Genomic DNA, 22,677 nt, shown 5'->3' with positions numbered 1-22,677 from the left:
GTTAATGGAACTTATTATCATTTGTAGTTCCACGTTGGTGGAAGGAGCTGCCAAAAACGACCAGAGCAGGGACGTCCCTCTCTGTCTTTAAGAAGCACTTGAAGACCCAGCTCTTCAGAGAGTACCTCCTCTCCTAACTTACAATTACTTAGCACTACTTAGCAGTATTTATTGTTACACTAATGTCTCTGTCGCAATGTAGCTTGAATGTCATTCTCCCTTGTAAGTCGCTTTGGATAAAAGCGTCTGCTAAATGACTCAATGTAAATGTAAATGTAACTCTCACGAGAATAATCTTAATCCGTGAAAATCATTTACATGTATTTAGGAAGGACTCATGACTCACGGACTTCCTTCGAGAATCTGTTCAGGAGTCATTGCCTCTCCTTGAGTCGCATGCATGACTTGCAACTCGGGGTTTGCGACCGAGTTTAAAAGATTAGTTTGCTACAACCGAATCTTGTGTGGGTCTTGCCTCGCTAACTTTGAGAGTGCGGTTAAGATCAGTCACTCAGCATCCTCCGACCCGGGGGCGGTGTTAGTCCTGCAACCCGTGGAAGAGATGGGTGTTAGCAGAGGATTGACGGATTTATTGATCCGTTCCATCCAGGAGGAGCTGGCTCTCAGAGGGGGCTTATGCAATTTGGGGACATCCACTTTCAGATATTTAGAAATTACAAAATTTGGAGAGTTTGGGGAGAGTTTGAGTATCTTTCTTATCCACATATGTCCACACATATGAAAACGCAGCCTTAATGATTGGTCTCATGGCGAATCATTTACTATTTATAACAATGTCCTGAAGATGTTAAAAGGGACCTATTATGCTCATTTTCAACAAGTTAATATAGGTCTCTGAGGTCCCCAAAACATGTTTTTTAAGTTTGTAGCTGAAAATACCACTTAGATTATGCATTCTAGCCATTCTTACATCCCTGTATACCATCCTGTTCAAAAACAGGCTGTTTTTTGTCGGTGGAGCCACCCTTCCGAGGCCCTGAGTTCTGTGAGCTAATGGGGTTTGAGCAAAAAATCACGCAATACAATTCTACCTACTATCTATCTACTTAAATATTTCATTCATCTGCAGTTGCATCTCGGACAGATGGTCTTAATTCCTCTTTCTTTTAAAATATTTGTTTGTTGAGTTAGTCAGATGGGGGGCGGTTCCAATTCTACTGTGTCCCAATGCTACATAGGACTGAGACACAAATCGTCTTCTGAAATAGACAGCTCCCAAAAAACTGCCTGAGCTGTCTTATTTCAGAGTGAGTGTGTTAGTAGGCTCATCAGAGACCCAAGTGTATGTGCACAAGCACTGAAGAAGTGAGTTTTGTGTAATAGGTCTAAGGCTCGGGACACAGAACAAATGCCAATTCTCCATCATCGAGCCAAGCTGTGAAATTCACATCGGTCGAAAAAAAACAATGCTGCTGTCATTGCTATTACATATTTCCACGTCATTTTGACCCTACCCTCTAGTCAATAAAGCAATCCATTTCTTTTTATCCTTCCCTTCATTCCTCGAGTCTCCAGCCGCCCTCTGCGCTGCTGAATATGGATTAGTCCCAGCTTTTCACTTTTCACTTTTATTTTTTGTGTGTACTTTTGTCTCCGTTCAGTCAGTATAGTTCAGTCCACGGCTTATCTACATCCACTTTGAGCCATTTTCTTCACTGCTGAAAGCCGAGAATACGATAAAGTTTAAATATTACGTTAATTCATCTCCAGAAACAAACCTGAACCGTGCAGCGTGTTTCCAAATCAAGCCACTGACTGACTGTTAATATGTGTTAGGAAAGCAAGCGTCTTATTCCAAGATATATTTTTAAACCCGTTTATGAGTTGTGGGATCTCGGAAGTTTTCTTAGTAATTACCTGTGGAGGACGAGGATGCCTTTGCTCCACATTCTGGCAGATTGTAAGATGGAGTGAAGTGAAAGACGCGCTCTTTGAGGGAGGCGGGCTAAGGAATCTCTGCTTTATTCTAAACTGACGGCATACTTCAAAATTTAAGTCACTGCAAAAGTTTTAACAACAAATTCAATTCAAATGATTTAGTATCTGGTCAGTTATCTAGTCTTGGACTATGTCAACCAGTCCATCGAAAGTCATGAATAAGAACGTCTGGCTTCTTTGGAGGCTGCAAACTGCTTTATGAAGTTTTATTTGACAAATGCCCATTTGAATTGAAGGATTTCGCTCTATGTGGCTGCAGCTGTACCTGCAGCTCTGAAGGATTACATATTTAAATCTATTGAACGCCACTCTCAGGGTATTGTTGGTGCTTTTCCTAAGGTGGTAATTTTTAAAGCTTGCCAAGAACAGATTCATTAAGGGTCTTAAGTGCCTTGAAGCCAATAAGAGGAGAGTGGATGGTTCCATATCAAACATACAGAAACCTCTGACATGCCACTTCATCGCAGGTTTTAATGGGATGCCTCGCTTGATATGACATGAACTGTTTATATGCCAAATGTGGAAGGTCAGGCCTGTTGTCAGATAACGATTGGCTGTTTGCAGATAAGGGTGATGTAAGGAGAGCTCTTTAAGGCATAGCCAGCACACCAAAGGCCAAACTCACGAAATGTCAAAGCCAGGTCTGTTAAGCACTCGTAGCATCTCCTCTTTTCTGAAAACGAAAAATGCTTGGGTCGCTGCAAAGATAGCCTCGTTTACTTTGATACTCCATTGCACTTAAGGAAATAATTGCTTGCTTCTGCAGAACACACTACATTTAGAATTTGAAGTAGTTATAATATAATAACTTATAAAAATCACAATGTCAATTTGCAGAATATATCTGTGTTGGTGGCTGATACACTAAGGCACCAGAACTATACTAGTCAGCTCAGCAATTATGTAATTTGTATCATTTAGATCCAATATTTATTAGCATACGGAATGGAAAATAGTTTGATATTATGTCATTCCACATTTAGGGACAGATTTCCTGTGATTCACTTATATATTATTTTATAAAATGGAAGTTGAAATAATACTACCACAGCAGCCACAGATTCCAAATATTCCACCTTGAAAACATGTATTAGTAATCCCATGAATTCCTGGATTATGTAAAAAAAAAACAAAAAAAACATTGAGGACAAAGGGCAAAAGTGAGGGGGGAGACCTCAGAAAAAAGTCAAATAAATACTTTTGTTTGGCATCAGCTGCCTGTATTTAAGGCCAAAGTGGGTACCATTGTGCTCGGCTTTGAGCCATGTGACATGGATGCTGCTGTGTCTTAATGCTTGGCATCCCCTTGGACCATGCCACTTGTTGGGCCAGCAATGGTACCCGCTTGGATCATTGCCCCCACTTTGATCATGGCTCCCACTTTGATCATGGCCCCCACTTGGATCATGGCCCCCACCTGGATCATTCCCCCTTTTTGGATCATGGCCCGGGCTTGTATCATGGCCCCTGCTTGAATTGCGGCGCCTGCTTGGGTTGCGGTGCGTGCTTGGATCATGGCCCTGGCTTGGATTATGGCCCCTGCTTGTATCATGGCCCCTTCTTGGACCACAGCCCCCGCTTGGATCACAGCCCCCGCTGGGATCACGGCCCCCGCTTGGATTACGGCCTTTGCTTGGATCAGTTGTGTAAAGGAGGTGTTTGGAAACCTAGATAATTCTAATTATGCTATGCCATGGGCACACTATACAACTTTCAAAGTCGTCAGATCGCTGTACTGTTCACACTACACGACTTTCTATCTTGTGATGGGGAATCTTGCAGTCTTGTGGTTTGCACACTGCATAACTGATCAGTGACAGGGGGTCACACATTACAAGATCTTTCACAAGGAAGAATCGCCGGCGAGTCTGTCAGGTCTCCAAACTACGTTTTGTCACAAAAACAGATGCGAGAATTGACTAAGGAAAGGACGGGATACCATGTGCGGGACAGGATTATTTTCTTCCAAAATGGATGTCGGCAGAAAACAAGAGGTCCATGTTGTTTGATTAGTTATTATTATTATTATTATTATTATTATTATTATTATTATGATGATCACTTATAGAAAATGTAAAACTATTTAATAATATAGTAATACATTAATAATATTATAAGTTTTCGATTTAATATTATTATTAATCGATTAGTTGTTTGGGCCATAAAATGTTTATTTCTAAAATATCTTGTAGCCATGTTGCAGTTGTTGTGATGTTGCATGTAGTTTCTGGCTGATGCTCTGTCTCTCCTTCTCTTCTCTCCATCAAAGTGGACATAGGACCCGTTAGGACCTCATTGTTCTGGATTATTGCAAATGTGCTGCTAAATAATGGGCAAAACACAGATATTATTTAAAAAATAAATACTAAATTATTAATGACAAAAACATTTTCAAATGTAAAAAAAAAAATTAATTCATGCTTTTTTTTCTTTAAAACCTTCAAAAATACATCATCACTGGCGTAGCACTGGCGTGCTACATCCAAGCCGGACCACGATCAACGTGCACCTGTTCACTTGAGGTGATAATCAAAATGGATGGTTGGCTAGCACACTGAAAAGGAAAGAAGCCATTGGTACATCATCCGAAAGCGAAGTCCAGGCAGGACATCAGACAGGCGGGACAGTCCCGCTTGTCAAACAAAAAAGAAAGGTTCGTAGAAAGTACAGCGCTGAACATTTATCATTGGGATTTTTTTGGACAAGCACGGAAGACGAACCGTTACCGCAGTGCATGGTGTGTTCCGAGATTTTATCAAACAAAGCTCTGAAGCCATGTAAACTGCGTCGTCCGCTCGAGGCAAAACAACAACAGGATGTGTCTAAGCCGCTTGAATATTTCAATAATAAACTCAAGCAGTATCAGGGCAGGAAGAAAGTCATCGAAACGTCATGTATGGGCACCAAGAACGCAAAGGCAGTGGAAGCATCCTATCGGGTCGCCCGACTCATAGCCAAGGCTGGTGAGCTGCATACAATCGGGAATCGAGAATTTAATTCCTCCTGCCACAAAAGAGATCGTGGGGGTGATGTTGGGAGAGAAGGCATGCAAGCCAATCAACCTCATCTCATTGTCTAATAACTCAGTCAAACGCAGGACTGACGAGATGGCAGAGAATGTGTCAGAACAGCTGATAACAAGCGTACAAGAGAGTCGTTTTTATTCCATCCAACTGGATGAATCACAAATCTGTCAAACCTGCTTGTCTATGTAAGGTATGAAATGATGGAGAGATAAAAGAAGAGTTCCTGTTTTGCAAATCTTTACTGACGCGTTCAACTGCTGAGGCCATTTTTGACACTCTGAACACGTTCATAGTTTCAAACGGGATTGATTGGTCCAAATGTGTGGGAGTGAGCACTGATGAGGCCAGTTCGATGCTGGGCCAGCACAGTGGAGGCATCACCCAGGTGAAAGCTGTGGCTCCACTTGTAGCCTCTGTCCACTGCAGAATACACAGAGCAGCACTGGCTGTAAAGAAAATGCTGCAGATCTAAAGACTGTTCTAGATGAGGCTGTCAGAGGAGTCAACTTCATCAAAAGCCGGCCACTGCAATCACCTTTATTTTCCGTTTTATGTGACCAGATGGGCATTGACCATAAGCAGCTTCTGTTACACACCGAAGTACGTTGGCTCTCAAGGGGAAAGGTACTGATGCGATTTTTTGAATTGTGTGATGAGGTGAGGGTGTTTTTTCTCGTCACAAAGTTTGAACTCCCACATCGCTTCAGTGATTTTGAGTGGCTGGCTAAATTGGGATACCTGGCTGACATTTTCAGCCACTTATATTGACTCAACCTCAGTCTCCAAGGAAAAGCAGTGACCATGTTCAATTTCCAGAATAAAATAGAAGCGACCATAAGAAAAATGGAGATGTGGGCCAGGACCGGTCAAAATTTGAGTCGTTTGAGAATCTGTCAGATTTTTTGACAAAGGAAGAAATGTGGCTTCCCTTCACCGTGATCAGTCATGTCAAAGAGCACCTGCACGGTTTGAGGACCAAGCTGCGCGAATACTTCCCCATCCCAGATGTGCAGTGCAGCTGAATCGAAAACCCCTTCGCCAGCCAGTGACGAGACCCTTGCAGGCCTGAGCGCAAAAGAGAAGGACAGTCTTGTGGATCTCTCCTGCAACAGCGCATTGAAACTGGCTCTCACAGAAGTACCTGACAAACTTTTAGCTTCATGTTGCTTCCAAGTATCCTGATCTGTCGAACAGAGCTGTGTGATTTCTGATGCCTTTGCCGATTACATATCTCTGTGAGACTGGCTTCAGCGCTTGTGGCATTGAAGATGAAATCCAGGAATAAACTGAATACTGATCCAGATCTTTGCCTGAGACTGTCGTCCATTAAGAAGAAAAGGTTGGGAATCACCGCCATAGACTTAAAATTATTATTTCATTCTGAGCTCTCAATTTAGTTTTCCACTTTTGAACCTGCAACACAATGGGGAAAACCTTGCCCACAATCAAAAAAAGCAAGAGTCTATAAACTTAGTCTATAAACTCAGTGCACAAATGGGACAAGAGTTTTTGTTTCATTATGTTACGAGCTTTCCACTCCATCCCAATAACAGTAATTAGAGCACTCAGGCCTTTTTTCACTTGCTGCGGCTGGAGTTGCAAGAGCACATAATGATGTTAATTTCCTCTGGGTCACTCATCTCTCCTATAGTAAATTATTTGGATTGTATCTGTTTTTAGCACCAGCGCTTCCTGCTGCTGTGGAAAGTTTTAAAATATAGTGCGTGTCAGAGGTGGACGATAAACAAAGTTGCATAACTAGGAAAGGCAAAAGGATAAAATACTGTACACATACCAGCAGCTTTCTTTATCTGTGTTTCAAGTGTGTATAACGCTCTTTCGCCCCCGGTTCCATGCATCCTTTTAAATCATAGATAGATAAATAGAAACTGTAGCGATAGATAGATGGATGGATAGATTTTTACATAGATAGTTTATGGTGACCAGACAGCCCGGGTTGTCCGGGACGTTTGGTCACTGTAATCTGTCCCGGTTTCGAATTGTGTGCCCCGAGTTCTGACAGATATCTTTAAAACACTAAATTACATATATTATAAACTGTATATTATATACTGTATACAGACGAGCAAAAAATAGCGTGCACGAAGAGCCCACCGGAGTAGTGGGCGTCGTCATCACACCGCCCACTCACTCGCTGTGAGTTGTGTGTGCTTCGGGCCGGCGTGCTTCCTGGAGGTGATTCTGATGCGGGTCCATGTGCCTCTCCATGACATTACTGAATGAAACAAAAAAAAGCACCATGCATAACGGGGACGCTCTCTCAGACACTCTCATATACACTAAACCCAATGATAAAGAACAAAATATTAGATAGAAAAATATTTTTTTTAAAGTGAATAAACTGGGAAAAATGTAGTCATACACAATGACTAATGAAATTAAAGTACAATAAACTTTGACAGATGACAAAACATAAATTATAAGCCTAATAATTGGACAAAAAGCGTGAATAGAAATTGTGAATAAGAAGCGCAGGGATTTTAGTGCAACGGTAAAAGGAAATGATAATCGTGGTTTTGTGTGTGGTTTTGTGAAGCGTGTCAACATTTTGCTGATGGATTCTGACACATCAGCAATGTCGTCTCAACCAGGCTTGGTATTTTTAGATAACCAAGTCAAATCTGTCAAAATGATTTTGGCGAGGCGTCGCGGTTGTGCTGTCTTACTGATGAATTAAAAACACACTTAGCCATGAGTGACTTATAAAGAATCAATTCTCATCACAGAGCCAAACTGCAAATCATTAATTGAGACGTTGAGTCGGCAGTAACACTCCATCAATCACACTCCCTCTGAAAACATTACATTTTACATTTTCCCAACCAAAATTAAACACATCTTGAGGTTTGTATGCAACAAGAGTGGCATTTGGAAAGAACAAAAGACAAACAATAAAATAAAAACTACAGCAACATTGAATAATAGTAAAAAGTAAGGCAGGAAATTATTTACATTTTTTTTTAAGGATTAAATGGATTTTGTGGGAAAAAAAATTAAATTTTGTATCTGGATGCTTTCAGATATTGATTTATTCTCATTTAGAGGGACTAACTCAGCTGAGAGCATTCAAAAATTAGTGTTCAAAAACTACCCATCATAGAACAAGGCAACATTATTTTTTGGACAAAAATCATGAATCACTTGAAAAAAGTCTCAAAGCCTCACTTTGCTTCAGTCAGAATTAAGGCGTTGAAAGAACTCAGAATCAGATTTAGAATGAGGTGCGTTTTACTATAGACAATTTGCATTAAAAAAATATAAATAAATGAACTCAACTGTATGAAAGAAATGGTGAATAATAATAAATAATAAAATAATAAAAAATAATAATAATAAAATGAAATTGTAAAAAAAGTGAAGTAAAAATACAATTTTAACATACAAAACAGGGATAGTCAGATATATAAAAATATAAAGAAATACAAAATGTGATACTATGTACAGGGTGAATTATTGTTCGGGGTACATAAGGTATAAGTTGTAAACACGGATTATTGCTACAATTATTACAATGAACTCGGGCTCATAATAGGGAGACAAACAATTAGAGGTACTATAATCTTATACATAAATATTATTTTATCTTTTTAAACCTCCATATTCCTTCCCTCTGGCCTAGAGGAGGCTGTTTCCTGGTAAACACTGGGAGGGACTTCTTAAAGCCGTGGTGTCTCTCAGCCCGAGCTAATGACTCTGCTTTCCCTGAGCATTGTGGACCCAGTTGGCCCTGAATACATCTCACAGCAGATAATGAACTTCCCTGGTTCCACCTTTTCCTTTTATGCTCCATTTCTTGAGTCCGTGTTTGGATTTCTTCATTTATTTCAAGCTGAATGGGAGACCAAAATTGTTGGTCTCACATTCAGCTTCATTCACTTGAAGTAAGTAATATAACCCCACAGCAAATTATTGTCTGTGAAGAAGACTCCTGCGACCACAAAAAATGTCGCAAAACATTACAAACATGTAGAATTGTGCTTATTATTATGGCCTACTAATTGTTAGTGATGCAAGACCGGCAAACTATTCAGTCGTAGCGAAGCAGTCTTTTAAATGAATAGGAAGTCTAGAGTCACAAAGACTGAATCTTCAACTCGCAAACTCAAAATCATTACTGAACTTATTGAATATACAAGGCAAAAAAAAAGGTGTTTTCATTTGCTATGAATGTTACTGATGTTACTGATTTACACTCCATCAAAATTTATAATTTGACATGAATGTATGTGATTCTATATGATTGATATGAATTTATATGAATTCTTGAAAGAATTCAATTCAAAACTCAGAGCCGAACAGACTCTTCGGACTATGGTTCATCGTTCTCGAAGTCCTCCCTCGCTCACCGGCGGTTACACCAACTGGACTCAACAAACAAAGAGTTTGAAAATCGAACTGTTTTTTTTTGTAATGAGTGACGTCAAAAAACAAATCTTAAAAAAGGGTCGAACCTTTTGTCACTACTTGTAGTTCACACTTTCAGTGTGAAACTCGGATCTTGTTGTGATGAAAACAGCTGCTGTTCTGGTTGGAACTGATGAATTAGATAAAATAGTGCAGCCTTGTAATTTTGATCTTGTAACACAAGAGCTCATTTCCATCATTTTCACTTTAAAGTTGAATTTCAACCATTTTTAGGACACACACAGGGGTTGAAAACCGCTGGTATAAACCTACTACATGACCAATCTTGAAAAATATATATAAAAGACCCTAAAATGAATGTAACTGATATAAATGCACAGACATTCTGTGCATTATGAAGCAGAGCATGTGGTAGTGGAGCAGTGTTAAATTAAGTTCAAGCCAGAATATAATTTAATATACATGAGGGGTTTTTTACATAAATAATGAAAGAGGTCAGAAACATGTACAGTATAGCTGTTCTTATTATTATAGCATACTAATAGTTAGTGACGCAAGACTCACAAATGATTCGAACAATTCTTTGAAATGAGTCGGGAGTCTGGAGTCACTCCAGCGAGAGCGGTTAAGCGAGTTAAAGTTTGACTCACAAACTGAAAATAATCACGGAGAACTTATTAAAATCCAAGGCAATAAAAACAGCCAAGGCATCTGACACTATGCATATTGGATGTGACCGCACTTTGCATTCCACTCCAATTCAATGATTGCTGTTCGATTTTTATTCAAAACTAAGAGCCAAACCGACTCTTCTGACTCTTGTTCAGCCCCGTGCAGAGATGTTAAGAGGGGCAGGTGCTCAAACTAAAAAAGAAAAGGCACATGGAACCAGCCCTGGTTCTTGCCATTTCACCTCTCGAGGCAATCTGTCGCACGGCGTTATTTCTTTTCCCCTCACACTGTTTTTATTTGTTTTATTTTGGAGGCACGGGGACACACAGCGGAGCACAGAGCATGGCGCCCCGCTGGTGTGTCGAGGATGCGTTCCTCATAAATATGCATATCTTGCCCAGAAAGTCTGCTACCGCAATGCCCATTCACACAAATAAAAATGACAAAATGTCCACCATGGACATCAAGGGGCAAAGGGGCAGGTCCTTGGGCAAAGCCTGCACGTGCCTGCTCTTGGTCACCGTGCTTTTTACTAGTTGAATCAAATGAAAGACTCTGAAAAAGTCAGTAAAATGGAACGACTCTTTTTACTGAGTGAATCATCAAGAACCGAATCTAAAAAAGAAAAGTCCAACCCTTCATCACTACAAATAGTCTGCATGTCAGTGTGAAACTTGGATCTGATGGACACATTGACGGTATTCCAGCTGGAACTGATGAAAAACATAAATTATTAGATCGTTGCAACACAAGAGCTAGTTTCCATCATTTATGTATTTTAAGTGGAATATGAAACATTTTCACGGCACCACTTTGCGAGCTATTTTCCCTATTACATTTCACTTCTCTGCTGTGCTTTTTTCGTGTGTTGACCAAACCCTGTCATCATGCATTACAAAATACTGTTTGCCACAAACCCCTCTATTTGCCCTGTACTGACCCCATCCAGCTCCTTTTATTCCCATACGCTGCATTGTTTCCAGGGGTCGCATGTGATGTAGGACTGGGGGACCTTTGTTTGGGTCCAGACCAAACATAAATCACCTATATTCCTTCGTCATAAGAAAATAGAAGTGACCATTCCCTGATGTTTGCTGTTCAAGTGGCTTGGACTTTCTCTGGCAGTGGAGGTGGAACTCTGTGTCCCCAATAGATGATCAATGTTAGATCTATAAAAATAATAAACTCACCATTAATAAGACTGGTTTGGTTTACATAGACCAGAGAGATGTTAAATACCTTGTTGATGTTTTCCCTGTGTGAGGTCTACAGTCTTTCACTGGAGTCGTCCCTGGCATCAGTGATGGATGGTGGTAAGCTGTGATGATCGAGCTGGGCAGTATTGACAAAATTAAATATTGCGATATTTTTTGATGGATACCTCGATATTGATTATTTGATGATATTTTTGTGGATGACTATTGATGCTTTCATAAGATATTTGCACATAGAGGTGCAACATAGAGGCGTTGGTTTGAACGTCTGAGGATGCAGAACATCATATTACCTTACCGTCAACATTTAACTTTATCATGATAACCAAAATCCCAGGCCATATCACAAAATAAATATTATAATGATTATGGCGATTGGTTGTACCGTCATAATAATTTATTGGACTAGGCCTGTCACGATAACTTCTTTTGTTGGATGATATATTGTCCCAGAAATAATAGCGATAAACGAATGCATTTTTTGCCACTGATATAGTGATAATACAATAACATAATAATGCAAGTAAACCCTTTCAAATAGCTATGAACTTTTAATGCTTAAGAATATTTAAAGAATATTCAATATTTATTGTAATGTGAAAAAATATTAAAATATCCTAAAAAAATAAAACAAATAAAATACAACTACACAATCAAAAAAATTATTAAAAAGGACCCTTGGGCTGGCTGTGTGTGTGTGTGTGTGTGTGTGTGTGTGTGTGTGTGTGTGTGTGTGTGTCTGTGTGTGTCTGTGTGTGTCTGTGTGTGTCTGTGTCTGTGTTTGTGTCATGTTACTCGGAGTAGTTTCAGGTTTTGTTGCCGTCACCTGGTTTCTGTTACACACACCGGGGCTGAGTTACCGTGACACCTGCAGGTTACGGTGACTCAAGGCTGGAGTGGTACTCTCCCCAACATAGAAGATCACCTTTCCAGCCTGGTGTTCATGATTGGGCCTTTTCCTGCACATAGATGAATAAATAAGTACAAGGACTGTCAAAGGATTAAAATAATTAATCACATGATTTTGGTGTGATTATTCTCAATTTCCTAACTTGAATTTGACCTTAAAGCAAGATTTTTCGATTTAAAAAGCTGTGCATGGATTTATAGCTACACTATGATTTGATTATTGACAGCAGAAATATAAAATAATCTTAATCAAAATGTATTTAATGGTACTGTATTTCCACCATAAACAGGCCACCATCGTTCTCCTTTTTCTTTGCACCAAGCCAATTACTGATGCAAACAGCAAGCAAATGAATAAAAGAAATAAATAAATAGATAATAATAATCTATCTAGATCTGATTTATGTTCATCTTCTGCTCATTTTCGATGTTCATCGCAAACGGTGTTTAAAAAGTTTTAAGCGGATTTTGGATCAAAAATATCACCGCTAAATCTTAAACAGCTAAGGAGGGTGTAAAAAATAAAAAAGGAAGGAGGTGTAAGCATTCGATCTACCCACCTGGCCTTCTGATGCTAATGAGGTGCTGCTGATGTGTGATTTATCAAACCATGTGTTGCCGTCATCGCTCAGGGTTTTATGGTTTGGGGTTTCTGCCTTATTTACTGAGCTGTCTGCTTTATTACGAGTTTATTTATTTATTTTTCCTGGTTGTTCACTTGATGAGCCAGGTGACGTCAGATGGCGCGCGGCTGTGAATCACTCACTCGCTCAATTTGCCGCTAGTGGTAAGTCGCTGACCCTGCAGTTTTTTCCGTATCCCGCACGAAGGGGGCGGAGCCTCACTAACACAAAGACTGATAGGGAAGTCAGAGGGACGTGATAAACGCTTGGTCGTCAATATGTATATGAAGCACTTTGCTGCTGATCGTGTCAAAATGCAACTCATTGAAGATAATTTCAGATAAGTTCATAAGATATATATTTTGAGTTTGGATGGTGTATCAGGGGTCATGAGTTACTAGTCCAGGTTTAATTCACAATATAAATATAGAAATAGAAAACTATTCTTGTCATTTAAATAACTCTCTCTCTGGGATGAAACAGTACAATGGGCCCACGGTTTGGTATGTATCACAGTTTTTGGGCGACGGTTTTGGTACGGTTTCGGTTTCTTTATTTCGGAAAAATTAATAAAAAAAAGTTTTTTTAGTCTGCCATAAATAACTAATGTAACGATCTGTTTATGACTGTTCCGTTCAAGTTCATTGGTGGTTATAATTTGCATAAGTTGTTCTGATTGGAGGGGAGGTGTCCAGGATAATGGGTAATTGGCCCAGGTATCTAGGTTGCCGGATCCCGGCCGAGAGTGTGGAAGGAGAGGAGAGAGGGAAGTGACGGGAGCATCTGGTGCGAGTGGAAGTGAGTGTCTGAAGAGAACCATCACAGGGGGTTATTTTTGACTGGAGACCTCAACCCCAGGGTAGTTGTTATGTAAGTTTGTTCTTTGTATTTAAAATGGGTCTTGATCAATAAGCAAACCCGACAGCAGCTCTAGGTCTCTGGTACAATGTAGGCGCATGTAAAATGCATTTACATTGATTGCACTCTTGCTCTACATTTCTATGTAGTTTTATCTTGTGTTTGTATTGAAAAGGCTTGCGTGACCGCGCACAGTTAAAAAAAAAAAAGTAGACCTCTGAATAGTCTGGCTGACGTGGCCAGTGGAGCTCCAACAGTGGATTTAATAGGAAGCAGCGCTTACAGCACGCCGTGCCACGCCCGTACACTGCACCAATACGTCCGGTGGACGTATTCGGTGATATTGTAATACCGCAGTTCACGTGTGCATATTGAACCGTAGGGGGCGTACCGAACGGTTCGATAATATATTGTGTACCGTTGCATCCCTGCTATCTATTTATCTATCTATCTATCTATGGTTCTGACTGCTCTACTTATCTACGTTCATCTGGTTAGCTGTTTACAATTGTTTTAATGGTTCCCATTAGTTGGAATTTAGAGCCCAGCCCCAAGTGTAATGCGCACATGATGGCAGTGTCTTTCTTCTGTAAATTGGATTATATCAGTGAAACTTTGTTGCTTTTTGATGCTGGTCTAATTCCATTGTGCCGTCCGACAATGGAGTGGTTTAGCTAAAGGGGTTGTTTGGAAAATGTATCCTCATTCCTCACAAAACGGTATGTAACGGTTTATCATTCCCAGGAAAAAGTTAAATTTATGTCAAAATCATTTTAATTACAATAATCAACAAAGGAACGACATTGGTTATTTGTCCCTTTAACAGTTGTGGTATTGGTCGGCTTTAAACCAGCCGTTCAAACATCTTCAGTAAGGCAGAGGAAACACATTCAGTGTATTTTCATTACCAACAAATGTTAGCAAAACAGTTAATTCAAATATAACTGTGCAGCAAAGCTTGACACAGAATAGTTAAATAGATTTGCAGTGACATGTCTGGGCTACTTGACATTAACCAACTCAGCATAGATTCCCACTAATATTAATTTTTTTCAACAGTCGGGTTTAACCTCGTCTTCTTTTCTACAAACTTTGTCTTCTACTTGGTTCATTTTGTTTTATTTTCTTGGTCACTTGAGGTGATGGTGATAATTTGGGGTATTTTTTCATGAATGTCTTTTTCTGATAAAGTTCCAGCTCAAAAATTAGATTTGTTTCAAACAAAATAATTCCACTTTAACGTGGCACATCCTTTAAGATTCTAGATCAGGTTTCCTCTTCTCATCTTTTAATGGCATTAGTATCTACATGTAAAATGATAACCACACTTTTCCCTTTTCTTTCTTTTGTTCTTGAACCCTGGAAAAGGAAGGCTCATTTTTTAATATCATGTGTCAAACTATTCATATTTATAGGAAGCATCAGATGAAATGATACAGAGATAAGACTTCCTGACTCTCCAGTCACTTTTAATGGGAACAACACCGCGGTGAGGGACGATGGAAGCAGCACGGAGAGAGAGAGAGAGAGAGAGTGTGTTGGTGTTTCCCCCCCTGCGCTCAGGGGGATAAAGTGCTGTATTTCGGGTCTCCATGTAATCCATAACTGTGATTGCTTCACTCCCTCTCACTGCCTCCAACCAACCAAGCACACCGCCAACATCACCCACTCGCACGTCCTCCCCCTTTTTTTTTTTTTACTGTCCCAATATTTCCTCCTCTCCATCAGAGACGCGTTGGCAGAGATACAGATGTGTGTGTGTGTGTGTGTGTGTGTGTGTGTGTGTACATACATATATATAGTATATATATATATATATATATATATATATATATATATATACACATACATATATAAATATAAAAAAAAATATATACATATATATATATACATATATATATGTGTATATATATATATATATATATATATATATATATATATATATATATATATATATATATACTCACACATACACACAGGCGAGGAGGCTTTCTTCCTTCCCCTGAAATGAAATGAAATGAAATGAAATGAACTCCGCTTCACACGACCCAGACTGATTTATCACTTGTTGTGATAACAGCCCCAATTTTCCACAAATACATGCAGATAGCTGAAAAAAGGACCATGGAATTAATTCCTCTCTAAGTTTATTCTGCCATGTTCATATCCGAGGAATTTTTCATTGTGAGGATTGGTGCAATATAAATGAAATAATTATAAAAAGAAAAAAGCATGACATTTTTTTAAGAAAAGCCGAGGAATCTGAAAAGATAAAGCAAAATAAAGAATAAATGACAATAAAAATTACCAAATAAACAGAAATAGCCCAAGGTTTGGAACTGTAAAATATATAAAAATAAAAAGAATTCACAAAGTGTGATTCTATGCGCATTTGCACAGTTGTTGGTCAAATGATACGAATATATAGGGTATATTATTACTAATTATTATCAATTATTACTTCGTACTTTCATCCGTCATGCTTACATTTCTTAACACCTGTCTGTTACAAGGTGATTCAAGGCCGAGCTACATAAAATCTTTTCATTTATTTTATTTTTTCTTTTCTTTTCCTTCAACAGTTGGACAAACGTCTCTGCGGGTGTCCTGTCCATTACATTTAAATAAAAAAAATCATTGCTCGACTATGGAAATAACAGTGTTGCCATGTCAAGTGTCAGTGTTGCAGAGCGAGAGAGAGGGAGAGAGAGAGAGAGAGAGAGAGAGAGAGAGAGAGATCTTTGGGGGTGGCTGGTCTTTGGAGCTCAGAGTTCTCTGGTGTGGAACAGATCAAAGAGACCTGGCTCATCCCTCTTAAGAAAGATAGATGTATGAATGTGGAAAATCATTTCGGCTTCAGAAGGGTACGCCGCGGGTATGAGGAGATGGGGGAGATGGGCGGGAGAGAGGGGAGAGAGGGGAGAGAGGGGGAAGAGGAAACCAGTGTGAAATCACTGTGTGTTGTAGCGCCACCACAGAAGACAATAGATGAGCCGCATGCCGCTGTCTGCAGGGTTTTTACGCTCGCTGTGTTTGGCCTTTGTTTAAATTTGTCAGGTTCAGTGGAGGAAGATGTACGATGGTGGCATGATGGTGTAGAATGTACGATGGTGGCATGATGGTGTAGAATGTACGATGGTGGTATGGTGGTGTAGAATGTATGATGGTATAATGTTGTAAAATGTATGATGGTATGATGGTGTAGAGTGTATGATGGTGGTATGATGGTGTAGAATGTACAATGGTGATATGATGGTGTGGAATGTATGATGGTGGTATGATGGTGTAGAATGTACGACGGTATTATGGTGTAAAATGTGTGATAGTGTACATTACATTACAATTACATTTAGCAGACGCTTTTATCCAAAGCGACTTACAATTGTTCAATCATCGACGGACGCAGCCATCAGGAGCAATTAGGGGTTAAGTGTCTTGCTCAAGGACACTACAGCATGCTAGCCGGAGGAGCCTGGGATCCAACCAGCAACCTTTAGATCACTACACCACCAGCTCTACCTCCTGAGCTACCATCCCCAGGTGTAGAATGTACGATGGTGGTATGATGGTGTAGAATGTACGACGGTATGAAGGTGTAAAATGCATGATGGTATGATGGTGTAGAATGTACGATGGTATGATGGTGTAGAGTGTACGATGGGTGTATCATGGTGTACAATGTATGATGGTGTAGAATGTACCAGTGTGGTATGATGGTGTAGAATGTAAGATGGTGGTGTGATGGTGTAGAATGTACGATGGTGGTATGATGGTGTAGAATGTACGATGGTGGTATGATGGTGTAGAATGTACAATGGTGGTATGATGGTGTAGAATGGACGATGGTGGTATGATGGTGTAGAATGGACGGTGGTATGATGGCGTAAAATGTATGATGGTATGATGGTGTAGAGTGTATGATGGGTGTATGGTGGTGTACAATGTATGATGGTGGTATGATGGTGTAGAATGTACAATGGTGATATGATGGTGTGGAATGTATGATGGTGGTATGATGGTGTAGAATGTACGACGGTATTATGGTGTAAAATGTGTGATAGTATGATGGTGTAGAATGTATGATGGCATGATGGTGTAGAATGTACGATGGTGGTATGGTGGTGTAGAATGTACGATGGTGGTATGATGGTGTAGAATGTACGACGGTATGAAGGTGTAAAATGCATGATGGTATGATGGTGTAGAATGTACGATGGTATGATGGTGTAAAATGTATGATGGTATGACGGTGTAGAGTGTACGATGGGTGTATCATGGTGTACAATGTATGATGGTGTAGAATGTACCAGTGTGGTATGATGGTGTAGAATGTAAGATGGTGGTGTGATGGTGTAGAATGTACGATGGTGGTATGATGGTGTAGAATGTACGATGGTGGTATGATGGTGTAGAATGTACGATGGTGATATGATGGTGTAGAATGGACGATGGTATGATGGCGTAAACTGTATGATGGTGTGATGGTGTAGAATGTACCAGTGTGGTATGATGGTGTAGAATGTAAGATGGTGGTGTGATGGTGTAGAATGTACGATGGTGGTATGATGGTGTAGAATGTACGATGGTGGTATGATGGTGTAGAATGGACGATGGTGGTATGATGGTGTAGAATGTACGATGGTGATATGATGGTGTGGAATGGACGATGGTATGATGGTGTAAACTGTATGATGGTGTGATGGTGTAGAATGTACGATGGGGTATGATGGTGTAGAATGTACGACGGTATGAGGATATGCTTTCTGGGAAAACAGTTGGTTTTAAGAAGAGATTTAAAGGCGGCACTGACTCAGCCTTATTTCCTTCAGGCGGCTGGTTCCAGAGCCCCGGGGCCCTGAGAGCGGAGGATCTGTCACCCTTAGTTTTAAGCCTGGACTCTGACACAGACAAGAAGCTGCCACCCGAGGATCCCAGGCTACGTGCAGGCTCATGTGGGGGATAAGAGGTCTAAAATATAGCCCAGAGCCAGGTCACGAAGAGCCTTAAAAGTAATCAGTAAAAATTAGCTAATCAATTCTGAAAGATACAGGGAGCTGGTGTAGGGACGGTGAAAAGGATGGTAGTGGCTGTGCTTCTTCTCTTGGTCCTACAGTTTTAAAAGCCCGGTAGAACACTGATTTTTGGAAAGTCAGGAAGTGGTTTGAAGTGAGGATGGGACCATCCATATTCCAACCCAATATATTGCGATATTTAATCTTGCGATATGTTATTGATTATTGTCGATCGACTAAAAATGCACTGAATTAATATAGTTAATGATTGATTCCTGTTGTGGAAGATTTATTTCGCATATTGTTCCAATCACACAGATATTGTGATGAATCGTCAAGGATTTCTTGCTATGTGTTAGTATGTTCATTGTGGAGTTGGATGATGGTAGCATCATCATTGTGGGAATTGTATCGTGCTAGTATCGTTATTTTGGGAAATGCATCGTGGCAGGAAAGGCATCGCCATTTTTCATTATCACGGGAAATGCATTGTGATAGTATTTTTATTGTGGGGAATGTATCATGATATTATCGATATTTAGGGAAATGTATTGTGATAGTATAGTCATCGTGGGAAATATATTGTGATAGTATCATCATCGTGGGAAATGTTTTGTGATAGTATCGTCATCGTGGGAAATGTATTGTGATAGTATTATCGCGGGAAATGTATCGCGATAGTATCATTATCATTGGAAATGTATCGTGACAGCGTCATTATGGAAGGAAATGCTTCATGATGGTGTTTGTCATTTACCTGGGGATTCCCACCCCTAGTTTGAAGTACTGTGGTTAATAGATAATGGTGATGAGATAATGTAAAATGGACCGTATCAACTCCAATATAAATTCTCACTGCCTGGTGAACAAAATATGTCAACGTTTTTCAATTTGTGTTTGCAGCCTCTGGGTCAACAAAAAAAAAGGCATTTTGGTGGTATTCCAGATAATCATCTGGAGAACAATACTCTTTCCTTTTGTTATCTTGCTTCCCCAAAACAGCATTTGAGCTGCCATTGCAGATTCTTGCCTTTTACTGGGTGTGGTACTTTCTATATCTTTATATCGAGCACAACAATGTGTGTGTGTGTCAGAGAGAGAATAGAATGAAAAAAAAAACCACATTATGGCGAAAAAGGGGAGACTTCTGAGAGTCCTGATATTTTGGCTTTTCAGATGTGCTGATGCTGTTCCACATGCTCGCGGGATGGTTGTGATGCTTCTGGATCCCAGCTCGCCCTCGCGCCATATGCCATGAAAGCTGAATTTGCAGTTGAGGGGAGACCGGTGCCTCTGACTGGGGCATCACAATTTTCACATTCTTTTATATATCTTGGGATCAATACTTTATATTGTTACAAGCTGCATACCAAACAAAAACACAAAGTCTCAGGCATGTATTTTGGATACATTTTATTTACATATCTGAATTCAGTACAGAGTTACAGGCATTTAAATAGAGAGTGTGCACATGTGACACGTTTCCCCATCCGCAAGTCAGTTGTGACACTACCGTGTTTTATAATGTTTGCTATATCTTAAAGTCAGCTCAAAGCTGGACATTAGCGTAACACTTCTCTCCTCTACCAAATACAAATCTATAATTGTGAAGATTTTAAACAAGAAGAAGATAAAAATAAGCAAAAAGCATTTAAAAAAAAGTCAAGTTTATTTATATTTTTTTACTTTACAATGTGAAAAATAGTAAAACAGTGAACACCTCAGTTATCAGTGCACTTTGCTTTTTATAGGGCGCTCTGATGGTGAAAATATAACAATGTGACAACTTACCCATGTGACGAAAAGCCCCGGTCTCCCCTTCTTATTACCTTCTCCTGGAAAAAAAGCAAGATAATGGATAGATACAGGCAATAGATACAGGCTCAAAAAACACCTCCCTTCCCTTATGCATTCACTTAAAAAATACTAACCCTCTGTAGATATGTACCCAAAAAGTGACACAAATGCTACTGGTTGCAAAACGGTCATGAGGGTTGGATGGCTTTGTTTATTGTCTCTTGACACTATTATTCGGTGTGAAACTGATGTGGTTTATGAAAAACAGTTTGTTCCTTCTACCTTATTTTTTGTAAACACAATAACAAAGTACAAGACTTGTTATTTTGATGTTATTGACAGGTTCTTCTAAAAATACCCTCTTTTATTTTGTTTTGTTAAAGGGGACCTATTATGCTCCTTTATACACAAGTTAAGTTCTCTGAGATCCCCAAAACATGTCTTTGAAGTTGGTTGCTGAATTACCACTCAGAGTTTGCATTCTAGCCATTCTAACATGCCTTTATACCATCCTCTTCCAAAATGGGCTGTTTAAGTGAGAGGAGCCATCTCCCCCCCAAGGCTTTGAGTTCTGTGAGCCAATGGGGCTCCAGATTCCGTTGTACATCACCGATTCCACCTTATCAGTCCGGCAAAATCAGTTTCTGAGCAAATTTGAGGTGAGAAATAATCAATACAGTTGTTGAATTTTCACTCATATCAGAACTACAAGAGCAAGTTTAAAAGTTTGTTCAGATTTTGGTTGCCGTTGTCAAGGCTTAGTAGCTACGAGCTTCATAGCCACGTTAGAGGACAGCATCGTTCCCACGGTGAAAGTTTGGTATTTCCTAACCAGAAACCGTGGATCGAGAAATCCATCCACGGCGCTCTGAATGCTTGCAGGGCCGCTTACAACGACAGTCTTGTATCTGGAAATTTGGACAATTACAAAGGGGCATCGTACAAACTGCGGAGAGCGTTGAAGCACGCTAAAAGGACGTACAGGGACAGAGTGGAGCGACAGATGAAGCAACGGGACACCAGACGCTTGTGGCAGGGGCTACGGACTATCACGAACTACAACAGCAGCTCCTCCCCAGCCACGAGTGTGGATGTCTCCCTGGCCAACGAACTGAACTCCTTTTTTGCGCAGTTTGAGTCTAGCAACAACACTGTTAGCTCGACAGCAAATTGGAAATTACATCGCCGTCCGGTGGCCCTCACCTTGGTGGTCATGAAGTGCTTCGAAAGGCTGATTAAGGATTCTAAAATTAAGCTGCGCCTCCCTCCCCTGCACCTTGGACCTGCTGCAGTTTCTCATACCGGCCGAACAGATACACGGACGACACGGTCTACTGCACACCACGCTCACACACCTGGATGGCAGGAAGGGGGCCTATGTGAGATTGCTGTTCATCGACTATAGTTCAGTTTTCAATACCATAGTCCCCACCAGACTGGTTGTCAAGCTGTGGGGACTAGGACTGAATACTCCGCTGTGTGCCTGGATCCTGGACTTCCTCTCAGTTTGGCCCAGGTGGTTAGGTTGGGGAGGCACATGTCCAGCTCCCTCACCCTGAACACAGGATCCCCCCAGGGCTGTGTCCTCAGCCCCCTACTGTACTCCCTGTACACACATGACTGTGTGGCCAGGCCCAGCTCCAACACCATCATAAAGTTTGCTTGACAACACAGTTGTGGTGGACCTGATCAACAATGGCGATGAGAAGGCCTACCGCAAGGAGGTGGCTGACCTGTCACTCTGGGACAACAGCCTCCTCCTGAACGTCAGCAAAACTAAGGAGCTGATTGTGGACTTAAGGAGGGGATTACAACCAAGGACGCACGTGCTGTTGGTGATTAATGGGGCTTCTGTCGAGAGGGTGAGCAGCTTCAAGTACCTGGGAGTCCACATCACAGAGGACCCGGACTACACACACAGACACTCTGGTGAGAAAGGCGAGGCAGCGTCTTTCCCACCTAAGGCAGCTGAAGAAATTCAGGGTCTTGGTGAGGATCCTCAAGTCCTTCTACTCTGGAGAAGTGGAGAGCATCCTGACAGGCACCATCACTGCCTGGTTTGGGAACGGTACTGCTCAGGACAGGCGAGCCCTGCAGAGGGTGGAACTACCTTCCCCTCCCTTCAGGACTTATACACCAGGAGGTGTAGTAGCAGAGCCCGCAGATCATGAAGGATCCTCACCACCCCAACAACAGACTGTTTCAACTGCTGCGGTCGGGC

The sequence above is a fragment of the Zeus faber genome (assembly GCF_960531495.2).
Source record: "Zeus faber genome assembly, chromosome: 16".
In the NCBI taxonomy this organism is placed as follows: domain Eukaryota; kingdom Metazoa; phylum Chordata; class Actinopteri; order Zeiformes; family Zeidae; genus Zeus; species Zeus faber.
This window is presented reverse-complemented; position numbering follows the sequence as displayed.